Genomic DNA, 17,900 nt, shown 5'->3' on the forward strand with positions numbered 1-17,900 from the left:
CATTTTACAAAACGTGGTTTTAAATCAATCCTTAAATTACATATATTTTTCGAGTTGTGTCCAAGTAGTCAAACCAGCCTTTACAGACTGGCCTTGTAAAAAAGCAGTGCTAATTTTTATTAGCGTTTTTTACACGTTTTTAGTTGTAAATTAAAAAGAGCTCTTTCTACTGTATTTTTATTTTATTTTAAATAACCTAGGCAGTTTCAAAATAACAACAAAAGAATTAAATATTACACTTTACATGGCAAAAAATGATGTGGGTAGTTGATCTAAATTTCATTGCAGATTATAGCTTTTGTTAATGTATTAAAGTAATTGTAAACTTCATGAAATATTTCGGAATTTTCCATTGATAACAATAGCCTATATTTCACATAATATTAATGTAGCCCGTAGGGTGCTTATTAGCCCAAAGGGAGTTAGCACAGAAGTGCTATTAATTTCGCTTTGGTTTACTGCGTTGAAAACTTTAATTGTCGTTTCACTTTTTAAACTGTAGCCACCCCATTTTACAGCCCTGTATTATATTTAATGAAATTAAATAATGAAGAATCTGCATAAATGTATGTATGTTTCTCTCATTGGGATAAAACGACGGTACCTAGAGCCGTCAAATTTTCGATAACTTACTTTTACACTCGAATTGGAATATGGAAGCCCAAATTTGGAATATGTTTTATTATCTATTTCATGTTTTGTAAAACTTTAACGAATTTTTTATTAACAAACTCAACGATTTCCAAGCGAGCAAGGCAACACTGTAAGGGAAAAAATTATCCCCAGCGCATGAAACTGTATATCGGAAATTCTAAAGATATACTCATTTTAAAATTAATTTGCGATATTGCTGTTGAACTGAATTTTATAGTTTAAGTGCGAAGAACATGATATTTAATAAAAATGGTAACCAACAAAACATTTAAAAAAACGCCGCTTTGAACTTAATACAAAATCCAAAACTTTCAGATTTTCTTTTTCTTTATAGTCCTAGCTGTTAGCAAAGGGTTTGAATTACAATAATTGTAACAGTTCATGTAACCACTCTCATTCAATTTCCCAAATATCATTCAATCTGAATGGTATCCAAGAAATGAGATCTAAAAAAATCCCATCAGCTGTTAATATTTATTTTTTTTTCTATTGAAAATTTACTTTAAACATGATTTTTAAATACCATGACACTTAACTTAAAACATGATTTTCAAGAGTATTAAAACACATGAAATCGCTTTAAATGCAACTAACATGATACTTGGATTGTAAAGCTGATACGATTTTATTCTTGCGTTAAAGAGGAGCAAACAAAAATTTCAACTACATATTCAACAGGATTGTCAAATATACTGCTTGTCTTTAGTAATCATTCTTTTGTCCTAACAAACGGTGAAAAAATGCTTTCCTAGTAATAAAACTAATAAACATATTAAATTAAAACTGATATATGAGTTGCATCATCCATAACTTGTACTATGACAGCTAAAGCTATCCTTTAACCTTTCGCTTCCCATTACCTAGCTGGCAAGTTTGGGAATTGTTCGATTAATTTAAGAACAAAAGCAAAGTTTTGACAAAAGAACCGGTTGTGCTTAGGATGCTATCATGCGAAGCAAATCAGCTCTTATTCGTATGTACATGTCTCAAAAGAAAATCTCCTATGATGACAGGTCCTTCTAAAGCTTAACTGAAGCTAATATGCAAACGTGGAACTAATGGAGATATTATGCACGATGCGCATCTTAAGACGTTTCAAAGAATTTTAATTTGATCAGCTAACAAAGACGGTATTATTTTCTTCATGATTTTAGTGCAATTTAAGCCCTGAAATACTTTGCAAATTTGGCTAATCATACTTTAAGAAATGCTGGATAGTAAAACTGAATTTCTTTATTATCTCAGAGATTAGAGACAATGATGTTTTGGTGTTAAAGTTGTCTAACTAACCCAATGTTTGCAGATTCTAGCCGATTTTACATTTTTTCTTTAACTTATTTCCTAAGATTTTCGTTTTGAAATTTCTTTTGTTGCAATACCCATGCACTCATGTCCATTCTGTCATTATTTTGTAATTTTGGTTCTGAGACGATAAATTATTAGTTTCTGACACCTAAATCTTAAATTCGCAAACGGTTCTAAGAAATTTTAATTTCTTCATGCTTTTGTCACTAAGGATAAGAAAGTACTTGAAGTTTACAGAAAGAAACGCAATATATACTTATTCTTGACGGCTTATATTTGTTTATTTGAAGAAAAATACAAGGTATTTTTGGCTGAAAAAATTTAAATGCCAACGGCCTTATGTCTCAACAAGTTTTATCTCTTACATGAGAATATTACACATATTTGTGTCTGTGAAGGAAAAGAAAATAGTGTGATATATTACATTAGTAGTGCAATGTTTTTCTTGTTGAGTGTAATTGATGTAATTCATTATTTTACAGAGTAGTTGTTTTAATAAAGAAAAACTACAGTAATTTGCTTTTTTTTAATGTTTCAAATTAAATAAGTTTCGCATGCACAAATTAACATAAATAATTAATAACATACACTACATTGGCTGTCACCATAGGCAAAATATACAAGATTATACAAGTAGTAGTGATAATAATGATAATCGAGTTTCATAAAAACATAATTTATTATTTAAAAAATGGTAAAACACCTCTTCGAATGACAACAAATTTGATACAAATTATTCTTAAAAAAATTGCTTCACTGATTATCCTCATGTTATTTAAGAATATTTATTTTATTATTTGCACTGCTTAGGCAGTTGATTCCAGTTATTTCTCATATAGAATTTAGAAACGAAGTAGAATAGTGCATCTTATATATATATATATATATATATATATATATATATATATACATATCTTTAACTCTGCTGCAAGATTTCCTTTTATACAACGCCATTTTTTGGAATTATGTGTGGTATCATAGCCATATTTATGTTTAGTTTTCAGTCTCTATTATTTCAGCCACTAGAGCCTGGCTCCGGTACTCTTTAGTTTTGGGGACATATTTCTAATTCTAGCCAGAGCGCACCGGAGCCCTAGATAAGAAGGCTTCGGAACTTTTTTTATGTAACCGAACAATTATTTCAGCAGAAATTTGATCTAGAAAATTTTATTTTTTGCAATAAAATTATATAAAAAGTCGCTTACTAAATTTTAGTTTATCTTCTTACATTTTGTTTAATTTTAATTATTTAATTACTCTAATTTTTAATTATTTTAATAATAAATTAATTATGAATGAATTAAATAAAATAAATCACAAAACTCTGAAAGGTTTCAGATTTTACGTTACGTCCAAAGGGGCGTTTTTGTAATGTTTTGTGCGTTACCTTTATTAATTAAATATCATGTTCTACTTTCTCAAACCATAAAATTCAGTTCAACAACACTATCGCAAAATAATTTTAAAATGAGCATATCTTCAGAATTTCCGGTACAGAATCTCGCGCACTGGAGACAAAAAAGTTTTTTTTTTCTTTCCGTACAGTGTTGCCATTGTTATTGTTCGCATTGAAATCGTTTAGTTTGTTAATCAAAAATTCATTGAAGGGTAACAAAATATGAAATCCATAATAAAACAAATTTCAAATTCAAATTAAGGCTTCTATGGAATTCTTCTTCCATTTCCACATGCCCATATTCTATGGAAGACTACGTTATTCAAATTTTGATGGCTCTAGGTACCGCTGTTTTATTACAGTGCGAGAACATACATACATTCATGCAGTATTATTTCATTATTTAATTTCTTTAAATGTATATAATACAGAGCGATAATATTTGGTGGCCACAATTTCAAAAGTGAAACAACGCTTATCGTGAATCGACGCAAAATGCCAAAACGGAATTAATAGTTCTTCAGGGTAAATTGCCCCTTTGAACTAATAATTATACATCAAATAATAATTAATAAATATTAATTATTAGTATCAAGTAATTATTTGCTAATTTGATACTCATTAACCATGTAATTTTTAAATTATTAATTATTTTTAATAGTCATTTTATTTATTTATTTACTCTTGTCGCTCTTTCCTGGCGGTCTTCTACAGGGTTCCGGCACTTCTACTTTTAGAAATTAAGCCCTGTACCTAACTGTGAACAAGAAGCCTCGGACTTAGTTCCCGGTAAAAGCATGACTGACTGCTCAAGATTTCTCCCTTCTAGGAAACACAGTCTTGTTGATTGCTTTACAAAAGTGCCTAAAGTAAAAATGGTGTAGATGGTAAATTGGCACCTTCAATAGCTGATTTGACCTTTTCTTTGAATTGCTCTATAATAAAAGACAAGAGAGTGAAGTAAGAAGACTCTGGTTCAACTTCTAGCAAAGTTAATTTTGCTATATTACCTGCTCCAAAATCCTAGTGACTCACTATTGATACTCATGTTGTAAATGAATTAAGTATTGTATCATGAATTAAGTATTGTATCATGTAAGTATCATGTATTATCGAAGTCTTCAGCATTCAAGCTGAGGAGTTGAGATTCTTCTTCTATAATATGCTAAGAAAATTAAGTAATCACTGAAAATGAAACTTTCATTTATTTTCATAAAATATTATAATTTATTTAAGTAACCAGTCTGAATGTTCATTGTTCAAAACCATTTACTTTATTTTGAAGGTAAATCATAAGATCTAGTTGCAAAATACTAGTATACTACATCTGAGGGCAGATGAAGATGCTTAAGATAATCTTGAGCAACGAACACCATTCTTTGGGATCAACTGAAGCCCAACTTTCTTAGTTTTCATAAGGAAAAATAATAATGTGCAATAAAAAGCTGAGGTTATATAAAATCTGGGGCCGCATGCTCGCAATTTCTGTCGCGAAAGAATAGTCAAAGTCTGAAGTGAAGTTGCAATGAGATCAACAAACAAGCAATTGGTGGAATAGGACGAGTTGCATAATGTAATCTACACGGAGACAAGTGATGAATTTGTTTTCGTATACATCAATTCAAAAGTAAGTAAATCCATAGTGTTCGTTATAAGTGCATATTTCAACAAATAAACTAAAACTGAAGCTGCCTGTAGGAGGTAAATGAGTATTTAAATCGATCTGGACCATCGTATGATTGTATGAAGTTGAGCTGTTTACAGAAGCACTCACAGGAATAAATCAAAACACTTGAATAAAACGTTCATGTCTTTTTATTTAAAAAGCTGAAAATCTAGTACTTCATGGCCAAATTGGAAGTAACAGTGCGCAACTATTCCAAACGCCTGGGACATTTACAGATGTCTTTCTCTTATTGTTTCCCCAAAGATAACAAAGATGGCGGCGACCATCAAACAGCAGATGATGCCAAAGTTGTTTTGCATTATTCTCATTCGGGCGGGAATTTCTGTGAACGTTTTCAGCAAGATTCAATTCACCCCCTCCATCATTTCTTCTTCTGGATGATATTTCACGCGTCATTGCCTGTGTCTATAAAAACCAACGCATGAGCAACCACTACACATCCATCAAATTACTTCTTTATTTGTTTATTCTTCCCTTCTTCTATCTCCTGTAGCTTCTTTCAATAAAAAATTCTGTTTGCGGTTGATATCTAAAGTAGTTTTTCTGTTTGATCCCTTTCCGATTCTTTAATGAAGAATTTTCGCGCAAGTTTTCCGATGAAAAATTACTTTTTTCTCATCTTTCCAAAAGTAATTATCTTCCGGTTATTGTTCAGATTTGATTGTTGGCCTTGCTAGATAAAAGGTGACGATAAATTTGTAGGTTACTTCCTTAGATTGTTTAATTTTTCGAACAGATTAGTTTACAAGGCTCAGAAGAAAAGCTTATCTTGGATTGATGAACTCAAATCAGGCTGGATATATGTTCTTGTTGCTGTTGCTTATGCTCACTTGTCTGACGTATAGCCAAGCCCGAGCAGACGAAATTCTTCGTGGCAAGGAGCGCAACATTACGCCTGTTTTTGGCAACAGCCTTGAGCACCTAACAGGTAATAGTGCGATTTGGCTCAATTCCACGCTCAATTTTGATGGAGAGCACCCCGGGGACGACGGGTCCGAGGGTCTCCCACCCCTCTCTTTTTCCACCAAACCATGCAAGAGGACTTTCGGCTTGCCGCGTATTTAGAGTGTCACTATGCTATACCGACACTGTACATTTACAAAACATCAATGCCTTCTCCGGGATTCGAACCCGAACCCTTCGGCACGGCAGTCAGCAATGCTAACCATTATACCGGTTGGGCGGTTGGATATGTTGGATAAGGATTTGGATGAGTTTTTCTTGAAGTAACATTGAAAACTAATAATAATGCTGTTGCAGGATATAATAGCATAAACTGTAGGAAACTTTCACTGATCATTTTTAATTAAATATTAAATGCAAAGCACAGAACTTTTCGAAGAATGGTAATTTGAGTCATACTGAGCATTATTGTATTAACTACCTTTAAAAATATTACTTCGAAATATAAAAGCATATTAGAAGGAAACTGTAAATAAAAATGCCATATTCTTCGTTAAAGATACTTTTTGTAAATAATAGAAACGCGAATTGAGTTTTAAGGAACAATGTTCAAAATACAGTTTCCTGTTCGTTGGTGCAAACTTCATAGAAACACAAAGTACCAGCAGTTTTAAAAACATTGTACAAATCGTGTTTCCTGGCTGTAGCATAGCCTCAAGAGTGTATCAAATACACTGAAAAATTTCTGATTCAGTATCAATTTTAGAAAATTGTATTAAAATATTTGTATGCATGCTTATATGTTCTAAGTTGAAACATTAATACTAACTAATTTATCCTCATTTCTAGCCGCGCGCTCATTACAATTATTACGATGCCAATACTTGAAAAACAGTGAGATCTACGAATGTATGGCAATGCTAAACAAAAATTCTGCAATGGATATATACAATGCCTACACAGACGCTAATGGAATAATGGAGCTACACAGACGTGTTTTATGGTTTATACTAATGACTTGAAAGACAATAACATTTGCTGAGTTTGCTATAAACAATGCATTATTGCGATTTGAAAGTTAAGATTCCTGGGCTACGTGGAATGACCGCAGTTTGCCTTCCACGGAACAGTCTCAGTAATCACATTTATATGCATAAGCAACCATTCTAATAATCACACTTATAACTAAACAATTGCACTTATATAGTAATAATAGCCAGAACAACTTAACACTTTGACAAGCTTGACGATAATATATTGTCAACACATTTTAGGATTTTTTTACAATGAAGCAAGTAGATATTCTTAGTTATTGAATACATACATTTGACAATAGCCTTACATTTTGCATAGTTGGCTGCTTTCTAATAACTCAGAACTTATACTACTCAATTGTGACATCGATTGGTACTTTCAAAGAATATTCTCTTCTTTTGTCTTTAAATATAGCAAATATGGAGGCGATCGTCAAACAACAAATGATGCCAAAATTATTTTGTATTTTTCTTGTCTGGGCTGGAATTTCTGCAAACGTTTTCAGAGAGTTTCGATTGATAATACAATGCGAATTGTTTAATATAAAATATCATCATATTGAATTGAAGTAATTGTTCCAAAATCATAAGCAGGAAGCCTATGTAACATTTTATGTAACAGCTATCTAGCATTGTAACAGCATACATAGAAAACAAAATGCAGTGTTATTAATATTAGAAAATTATTACTTTAAATGCTAAAAAATTACTTTTATTTATTTATTTGTGACTAATTAGCTGCTTATGCCCGAAAAATCCGAATCCGTTTAGAATTCTTTATGTTTCTGATATCTTTCATCAATTATTTAAACAGTACTTTATCAGTTTTACGATTGTCATTCATTGTAACATTTAAGTAACTTTTCTGGCTTTTAACTTTTATCAGATATTTTTCAAATTCTTTAAAAACTGTGAATACATTACAGAGTAATTCTAGAATATACACTTTGCACACGCACGCAAAAAAGGGGGGGACAATTATATACATCCCGTTCTACTAAGCCGATTCATGAAACTGAAACTTAACTTGTTTTTTCATGTCTCGAAAGCTCGATTTAGGATATATATTAGATTTATATATAGCATTGTTCTAACATAGGTATTCTGACTCAAAATCGGACTTTTTCTGAAACGATATACCTAATTTTTTTTTTTTTTTTTTTTTTTTTTTTTTTTCTCTCTCCATATTTCGATTTTACAACTCAAATTATACAAAGTGCCAAGTTTTGTAAAAAATCACAGAGTAGTTTTTAAAAAAAATTAGCTCTCAACATTTTAGTTCTTGAATGCTTATTGAATATGTTATATATATTTGTTAATATCTCCTTTTTATATTTTTTATTAAACATTTTTATTAAACCTGGATGCCTTCTCTCACAATTCGGAATTTAAGTTCAATCTAAATACAATTTGCAGCTATTTTCTGATTTAATTTTAAAATTTGTACTTTTTATTAATTTTTATAAATTTTCGAAAAGAATTTTTGAATTTTAACCTATAAAATTTTTGCCAGCATATTAAAGTAAACGTATTTATAACTGCAAAAAATTTAAATTTTTGTTCAAAATTTCCGAAGATATCTTGAATTTATATTTTGGCGTGTTTTGAAATTTGGCATACTTGTTTTAAGCGATAATAACGCCAAATGTGGTTTAACCACTTTATTAAAACTATATGAAAAAATGAACGATGCACCTTTTGTTTCATTCGTGCACTGTGAAAGGGAAAGTAACATTGGTTGCCATAAATGAATTTCGACAAGTGGATTTTTTTTGGCGCAAACTAAAAAGATTGCTCCAAAACAAATTTTAAAATTTCACGGTAAATTTCTCATCAGATTTTACAAAATTTAATATTTAGGCAGAATTTGAGGAGCAGAATCAAACTATGGAAAAAAGTAGTTATGTCATTTCAGAAAAAGTGCAATTTTTTGGCCCAATTACCTATGTTAGAACAATTGCTATGTATAAATATAATATATGTCTTAAGCTGCACTTTCCAGACATGGAAACGCAAGTTAAATTTCGTCAATCAGCCCAGTGGAACAGGAGATATAGAACTACCCCCCTTTTTTGTTCAAAGCGTACATTTCATTGCTTAAATAACGCTACATGTAGTAAAGATAAATATTGCTAATCTAGAAGACGCAGCTTATTCCTACGCTATTTATATCTTTTAGCATCAAATATTCTGCCCCAATAACGACAGCAAAAAGTTACCTTTTCATACATAAGATACAATTATAGGAACAGCTTTCACCTGCATGTTTACATTAATATCTGCACAATTTTTTAACTTCTAGGACTTTTAAGAAATTTTACGTGCCCAAAGAAAGAAATTCTAAGTTTGCAAGTCACTTAAAACAAAAATTATTATTAAGAGAGAAAAAAATTGCTTGAGCATGTAAATATAGCCTCTCTCATTAACAATGCAAATTTTACTATCCAGGCTAATATTTGTATAAGAATATTTGTAAAGTAATAATTCGCGGAATAAATATAAAAAGTACTCTCCTAAAATAATGTTTTCAATTTAGTTTATGTTATAGCCTCAGGCTTTCGAATATTATGGTAAACTAAAATCGAATATCTCGTGACTCTAAATATTTAACTGCGGCAAACGAGGAGATTGGCTAGCAGGAATATTGCTGAAGTAAACATACTTTAAGCTATAGCTTATTAACCTAAATCATAACGATGTACTTTTTTGACACGCAAATCATAAAAAATGCATTCACTTTATGAAAAATGCATAAAGGCTGCTTTTGGATTAAATAAAGGTAAAAATACCATCAGTCAATAAGTAACAAGACAATCGATTTTCATCTTTATGGTTGTGAATCTTTTTGTGATTGTAGTTTGTTACTATTTAAGTTGGAGAAATAAAGATATTTAATATTTAGTATAAAGATGTTCGTTTAAATTTTAAAATCTGATATTGATACTTTGAGACATTTCGCATGTTCTTAAGTAAAATAAGGATTTGATGATTATGCATTCATTAATTAATTCATTAATTAAGTTACTGCAGAGCTATCGTGCTAAAAATATTACTGTGAACTATTTCTATTATAATTGATGTTTATAAAAATCCCTACCTGGGTACAAAGGAATACAAATGAAAATAATTAACAAGAAAAAAACATTAAATTTATATTATTATAAATATTATTCTTATTATTATGTTTTAGCTTTATACGTAAAATATGGAAATCATTGTAAAAAAACAAAACTAAAAACTTTTCTTGCATTGTAATACTTAAAATAACTGACAGAAATTAATGATACCGATAATATAATAAAAAAATAAAACGAATCATAGGACTTTCGAAGTTTACACAATTTTCCAAATTCACAACTTGGCTTATAGAAAACAACTTGGCTTGTAATGACTAAACTATGGCTTATAGAAAAGTCTTTCGAATGGGCAAAACTTGGTAATAAAAAATGTTATTAGACTGCCATACCTCCGAAAAATAAAATTTTAAAAACTCCTAGAAGCTTTCAGGTATCATATCACGCTCAAAGGGTTGTTTTCTTTTTCATTTACATGCACAGGCTAATGTTCCATTGGGCTAAAAATATTTAAAAGCAGCCTATCTATAGGATTTAGGATAGACAATCTTGCGAGCTGGAGATAAAAATGTTTTTTCCCCGTACAGTGTCGCCATTGCTTCAGCTTGTTAATCAAAGATTCTTTGAAGTTTTATAAAATTTGAAACATACAATAAAACATATGAAAACAGCATATTTTTAGAATCTCCGATAGATACTCTCGCTCGCTGTAGATAAAAATGTATTTTGCCCTGCAGTGCTGCCATTGTTCGCTTTGAAATCGTTGAGTTTGTTAATCTAGTTTTACAAAATATGAACTATAGTACAATAAAACAAATTCCAAATTCGGGCTTCCAGAGGCTCATATTGCCATTTGCTCGCTTTCAAATCGTTGACTTTGGTAATTAAAAATTCGTTTGCAAAATGTAAAATACGCAATAAAAAACAAATTAGCAATTCGAAATTCGGACTTCCAGTTGTCCATAGTCGGGCGGAGGATTACGCTATTCATAATTTGATGGCTCTAGGTGCAGTTGTTTTTTCACAGGACGAAAAAAATGCGTGCATTCAGGCAAATTCTTCGTTACTTAATTTATTTAAATATAATACAGTGCTGTAATATTTGGTGGCGACAATTTGAAAAGTGAAACGCCGTTTTATAGTGGACAATGCAAAATGCCAAAACGAAATTAATAGCTCTTTTTAGTAAATTGCTACTTTGGGCTAAAAAATAAAAATAAAAAGATCATAAATTAAAGACAGCACTAAAACACTAATAAATTACAGTTGAGTTATACAAAAGATTATAACAGTGGAAAAATACCCATGAAATCGAAGCTAATTTAAACATATAATTATTTTTTCTTTTTATTATTTTTTTTTATTTAAAAACAGAGATATACATTTCTCATAAGAAACAGAAAATTTTTAATATTCGATCGGAAATTAAAGCTAAAACTCTCAAGGATTTAGAAATTGAAGTCCTTATAACAAAATATGTATTAAAATTCATTTTATGATATTATTTTATTTATAAACATTGGCTAGGAGAGGAAGGGAGGGGAAAACTCGATTTGCTGTGGATGTGTTGAATATATTAAATATACCGCATGGGCATAAAATAATATATGCAAATCTATTTTATCATCATGCTTCTATTAGACAAACAGATAATTCACCTTGAAAAAGAGAAGATCTAAACGTAGATATTGGTAAATACTTCTACACTGCTGTAATTTATTTTCCTTTTTTCTTATGATTTTATAAGTAACATTCTTTTATCCCTTTTTTCCTTTACAGCAGAATGTAAAGTTATTCTAAATGATCAATCGGGTTCCAAAATGTTGTATTTCGTAAAGTATTGCAAACAAAAATTTAAAGACGGTATGAAATGAAGCAAAAAATTTTCAAATTTTGGTACAACATTGCAAATGTTCGATGTATGCTTCTTTTGTTATACGACGCACGTTCACTTGGAACTCCAATTCTGCTCATATACATTCTAACAAAGCCCATGCGCGGCCGACCGGTAAAGTCGCTGAACACTGGTACACACAGAACAGTCAAATTTTCATACGGGCCCTTCAGTAAAGGAAATTGTCAATCAGAAAAGTTGTTTTCCATAAACGCATTCTATCCTCATATAATAAGGCCCACCAGCGGCCGAGCGGTAAAGACGCTGAACACTGATAGTTCGGTCCGAGGTTCGAATCCCGCGAACGGGCTGGCTGCCTGGGCGTTTTCGGGGTTTTCCCTATGTGTAACGTATATACGAGCCAGTTTTCCTTAGAAACTCCATGAAGGCATCCCTCCCCTTAGGCAGATAGCCCGCGAGGCTTTGCCATACTCCTCCCCCCCCCCACACACATACATTCTAACACTTGCTCACTGATGGCTATCAAAGCAGTTTAAATGCTGTCTCTGATCTTTCTAATATTGCTTTCGTTCATTGTTGTCTTTAATATACCGCAAAACAGAAACGTCAGTGGACCCAAGGTCAGGAGACCTTGACAGCCATCTGAAACATGCAGAATCATGTTCCATATGTCGACCCATCTAAATTCATGGTAACTCATTATTCAGGTAAAGACTTAACCTCATTATGCCAGTGAGTTCAGTTTCATCTTGCTGGAATGTGATCATCTTTCATCTCAGAAAAAAACCATAACTGCAGCATTTTAAAATGTTATATACCCATTACAGTATTCTAGGGCAGCATAACAGTTTGCCATTTCCTATACCTAGACTTCGTTACGGTTTACCATTCTATTCAAATTAGACGGCGCTTCTTCATTAATTATTAGATGGGTGGTAAAATCTCCGTCATGCAGTGTTTTTTGCATGCAATTGCAAAATTTGCCTGGTGTAATGATACGGTTGTAAACATAAAAACGTCTCAAAACAGTAAGTTTTAAGTTGAAACCTTCGTCGAAAAATCTTCGAAATTCTTCTTATGCAATTTCGCGGCCAGTTCTACGATTTGTTATTTTTGTGGGCTACGTGCAAAACTCTCTTTTACTTTTTTCGATTGTTTTATTAAAAATACTTGATTTTCACGCATTCTTACCTTTACACATGCAATCAGTGTTCTTGAAGACTTAGGTGCAAGAGACACTTTGATTCAGGCTCCTGGGTGATAACCGCCTCCTGAGTGGAACAGATAACAATTGCATGGCTTTTGCTGGCATAATATGGCATATTTCTATGTGCAAACCAGCGGAAATGCTAATTCACGAGAGATACATGTTTATAAGTCTTCAGATCTAGTACTCTATATAAATCAAGTCAGTGTAACGGCATAGATTAGCTACTGTTCAGCCGAACATGGAAGCAGACAATCACGTGGCAAATTATCTGAGCTTCGCAGCAATTTTCGTCTATTAATCAAAGTCCGAAGTGATAATAGAATGTCGAAGTCCGAGAAGGCTGGATGTGGAAGTGGAGCTAACTGGTCAGATCGTCGAAGAGCCAGTGGCGTAGCTGGAAAGAATGTGCAATGCTCTTGAACTGATGAGTTCATAAGGGGCCGATGAGTAATATCGTTGAACACTGGTAAATAGAGTAGCGTTCAATTTCTGGCCTGCTGCATGGAAATTTTCGTGGTTTCCTCCCATATATAAAATATGAATACGATCTTTTTTCCCTTAAAATAGCTTCTGCGAAGGCAGTCCTCCCCATAAAAAAGTAGCTCTAGTATGTTTCATTTATAGTCTAATAAATCCAAATTTTGAACTGTCAATCCATCGCAGAATGTTCTAGTGGTTTGATGCATCTGTATAATATAGTCTCCGAAATTCACATTGCATCAAAACAATGGCTAAACACTATGCATATTCTCAAACACAAGATGTTTTCTGCCCAGAACTTGCCCTTTTCACTCTTCTACACGATGTGTCACATAAAAAATTTGCACCTAGCAAATGTAAAAATTTATAGCATTTTTTTCCATTACTTGAACACTGAAACCATATGCGGCGCATTGAAAATGATAAGATTTTTAAAAATAAGTTGCACCACTTGTAATAACCCTGTACAATATTAAAAACATATAACATGCAAGATGACTGAAGAATTTGATAATCAATTGTTTGTATTATCGGTAAGTTTTCTGGTCAGCAATAGGTTTAAATGAAAGTAGTAGTTAAAGTTTTAATAGTAGTTAAAAATTTAAAACCTGCATTCCAATTTTCGTTGCCGGTGAAGCGTAGTATGCCGGTGCTTCCGGATTCTATTCGAAGGACATTTGTAGCTCATAAAGCTAAACAGAATTTATTTTGAAAAATAAACGTATTTTAAGTTGCTTACATGACCGTTAATTCTTGACAGTGAAGCATTAAGCAAATCAATCCAAACACTTATTTGTAGATAAAAATCTGACCTTCATTTAAGTGATACATGTTAATCAGCAGTAAGGTATGAAGGAGACCATTCAGTACACCATACCAGTTAATAGGTTCTTTTATTTCTTTATTTTATTACTTATTATTTAATGATGTAGGAAAGATCTAGAATGTAGTAACGCTCGACATTAAAGTCAACCGCGAATGCCATGAACCGTAATACGCTTGTTCAAAACATGGTAGCTGGAGCCGAATCTCAGAAGTGTTTTTCCTATTTTTCTGACTCTGTCTGGTTAGATATGAGCAAACAAAAGTATTCGTTGTCTCAAAGCGTTCAATATGTCAGTAAATAGTCGTAAATTTTTATGGACTCTATGCCAGATGAAAACGCTCCAAAAGAGATCCTTATCAATTCATTTCTTTTAAAAAAAGTGCCGTTTTCTTTCGTTTTTTGATAGACTTTTTTTATGTATACCATTCTAGCAACAATCGGTGATTGATCGTGTAAACATAGATCTTGTTCTAGTACTGAAGGATTAGGCCTTTCTACAGTCTCTTTCTAAAAGTGTCAGTGCTGGAAGTAAATCTTTCTACAGCATTTTCCGATGTTAAAATTGCCTGCAGATAAAGTATCATTATCTGGTCATTTCCGTCATGATGTACTCGTAAACGCATTTCAGTATTGAATGCTGCGATTATATCTGAGTAATTTGGGCTTCTAGAAGCATTTTAGTAATGGATTCTTGCTTTCAAATATTTCCGAAAAGGCAGCAGAAAATGGCTTTTATTTGTAGATATAAAACAGCGGATTTTAATCGAATTATTGCATATTTAGGGATATTAGTGAATTGATAGTAATGCCTTAATCTAAATATTTTACTATCCTTAACTTGCCGCCCAGACGGTATAGTACTTAAGGGAGCCTACTGCAATACCGAAGGGTCCAGTTCGAGACCCGGAAAAGGCGTAGATGTTTGTAAATATATAGTGTCCGTGTGGCATGGAGGCACTCTAAATATGAGGCGATCTATAGCACTCTCGAGAGGTTGGTGGTAAGGAAAGAGAGAGCGTCATGTCTTCATACAAAACTCTCTTAAATTCATATTTTATTCATTTAGAGAGTAATTTTAGATTATTCTAGAAAATTACATTAAAAAAAATTCTTTTAATTTGTTCATTGTTTTTTACTCTTGAAAGATTTAAAATGCATCCAAATCGATACCATTATAATTTAGTTTATTTGTAAATTTACAAAGCTGAAGGGGGTAAAAATATGCTCAATAAGCTATTATTTTGAAAGAAGCAGGTGTTTTAGAAGTAATACAAATATCAAGAATGTGCATGTTATTTTTCCGACACTGGAAGTAGGAACTAATATAAGCAACTGAACATAAAAAAATATATCAGTTTAAAGTAAAATAGAATAAAATACAAAATAGATTAAAATAAAATAGAATAAGAAGACGTAAAAAAATTAATGCAAAATATATTTAAGAAAAATAAGCTGAAAAAATATTAGCTTAATTTTTTATCATTTTCTCGTAAAAAATTATCATAAATATTCAATATTTAACAAATTTCATTTTACCTGTTTCAAAAAAGAATTTCCCATACTAGTCTGGAAATTACAGTGTCAGTGAAATTACGTAGTATATAATGACAAGATAATGATACTTTATCTGCAGACAATTTGTAATTTATTAATTGTATATTTTATATATCAACTAACTGCTCTTAAGTAGTCTGAAAATAAAATTTTGAGGTATGGATTGAGATTTTCGTTGGGTCTAAATGATGTGCTTTTTTAGAATATGAAACATCATTTCTAAATATAAATAAATATAAATAAACTTAGTAGCCCTCAACGAAACATTATGTTTAAATAAATTTCTTATTCAGGAAATTTGAAATTCTCTGACAGCACGCAAGAGAGGACAATTTGATGAACGTTTCCTTAAACTCCTTTGAAATTCTTAAACGTTAACCATAATTTATGGCAATAAATGGTTAGATTCGCTTTCTGAGCATGCGGCATCCAGTTACTGGGGAATATAAAGTCCCCAAGTCATAAAACGCCACAATTATCTGACAGATCATTGTTTAGTATTGGTATGTTAAGGCGCTATTGCATTGACTGTAGAGCAGAAAGCATTCGTCCCTTGAGAATGTTCGATTTAAGAATTTCAGAAGAGAGACACTTGGTCTCCAATTTGCTATAAATCATTTAGTGTATTTGCTATAAATCATTTTTTATACAATTTGACTTGCTTTTGAGCATAAACTATTTCCAAACTCTTAACAGACACCGAGCGAATTATTGCTGTGTCTGAAATAACAAGAAAGACTTAAAAAGATTTAAAACAATCATTTTATTAAAACAAAAACTTGAACATAAGTGCACATCTTGGGCTTAACAAAATCAGCCACACCGTATGGCGATAAAACTAAAGTAATTATCAGATTCAAATTTAAGACGTGGACTAGCAGTCAAAGACTACGTAATTATATTTAAATCTAAACTGGTCGAGAAAACTTTAACCGACTTACCATTTTAAATGCCGGCAGTAAATAACACAAAGCCGAATAATTATAAATTTATCAGACACAGCAGAACTAAAGTAACGCATTCTTGAGAGGCAGAAACACGCTCTGTTTTACAGGTAAAGTCTTCAAAACCTTAGCTTTAATTTCTACCTAACGGATTCGCCTTATGGTGAGGAAATGGAAAGGAGAAATTATAGTAATGGAAGGAATTGTACATAACTTGTTAGCTTTAAATAATAATTCTATAAATTTACTTATATTGTAAAACTGTAACATTTTCCCTGATTTCGCTCAGCATCTACTCTCTCCAAAAACTACTGCATCCCGAAATAAAATTTTTTTAAAAAGAAAATGGCTCTTAAATGCTCAGTTTTATATTTTGAAGGGTCCCTCTCCTTCTTTTATCACGGCGAACCACTTTTAAAATTGTTGCCACTAAATATTATCGCCCTGTATTATATTTAAAAAAATTAAATAATTGAGAATTTGCATAAATGTATGTATATTTCTCACATAGTGATAAAACGACGGTGCCTAGAGTCATCAAATTCTGAATAACGTTTGTCTCCACCCGAATATGAGCATCTGGAAGCCCAAATTTGGAATTTGTTTTACTATCTCTTTCAGATTTTGTAAAGCATTTATGAGTTTTTGATTAAGAAACTTAAGGATTTCAAAGCGAGCAATGGCAACACTGTACGGAAAAAGAAATTTCTCCAGCGCGAGAGTGTGTATATCGGAAATTCTAAAGATATGCTCTTTTAAATATATTTTGCAATATTGCTGTTAGATTGAATTTTATACTTTAAGTACGAAGAACATGATATTTAATACATGAAGGTAGCGCAGAAAACGTTAAAGTAACGCCCCTTTGAGCGTAGTATAAAATCTGAAAGCTTTTAGGTTTTTTATTTTTTTATTTTTGAGGGAAATACTTAACTCATATTTGCGTGAAAAATTAGTACACTATATTTTACTATACTG

General features: G+C 31.7%; 1 protein-coding gene across 1 annotated transcript in view; it reads left to right on the plus strand.

Annotated features, from left to right (window-relative positions):
* The window catches only part of LOC118187450 (transcription factor LBX1-like), a 202,784-nt gene that overhangs the window by 37,204 nt on the left and 147,680 nt on the right, over positions 1-17,900 (plus strand). The gene's annotated exons all lie outside the window — the stretch shown is intronic.

This window comes from Stegodyphus dumicola, chromosome 5 (genome assembly GCF_044657685.1).
Source record: "Stegodyphus dumicola isolate Sdum_Otavi_A_Nest chromosome 5, ASM4465768v1".
NCBI classification, from domain to species: Eukaryota; Metazoa; Arthropoda; class Arachnida; order Araneae; family Eresidae; genus Stegodyphus; species Stegodyphus dumicola.